The 377-nt window shown below is 42.2% G+C and overlaps 1 protein-coding gene across 1 annotated transcript in view; it reads left to right on the forward strand.

The window, feature by feature from the left end:
• Positions 1–377, forward strand: part of LOC119593504 — a gene marked incomplete in the record, with an annotated part of 62412 nt that overhangs the window by 26986 nt on the left and 35049 nt on the right. The window contains 1 exon segment of the mRNA XM_037942456.1: positions 33–94.

Genomic DNA, 377 nt, shown 5'->3' on the forward strand with positions numbered 1-377 from the left:
ATAGACTTATTTTCTGTACTTTCTACGCACAGACATCCCCAACACGTACGCATCTCTGAACGCAACTAGGAACGCGGAAATACGGATCACAGAGGTATGATTACCTTTCTTTCACATATTTACGTTATTAGAATATTCATGTATTGCCTTCCTTAGTCTGCAGGTACCACTCGCGGGCAGTTACCTTAATAGTAGTGTTGGTAATTACCTTAAAACCCGAGACACGAGTGTTTCACGGTCTTCTTTTATCCCCCTCCTCCCTTTCCCTCCCCATCCCCCGCTTCCCCATTCTCTTAAATTATGGACATTATCGTTATTTCTCCCTCTCCTCCTCTAAAAAAAAGGTACAAATAAAAATAAAACCGGTACTTATCGCC

The sequence above is a fragment of the Penaeus monodon genome, chromosome 32 (genome assembly GCF_015228065.2).
Source record: "Penaeus monodon isolate SGIC_2016 chromosome 32, NSTDA_Pmon_1, whole genome shotgun sequence".
In the NCBI taxonomy this organism is placed as follows: Eukaryota; Metazoa; Arthropoda; class Malacostraca; order Decapoda; family Penaeidae; genus Penaeus; species Penaeus monodon.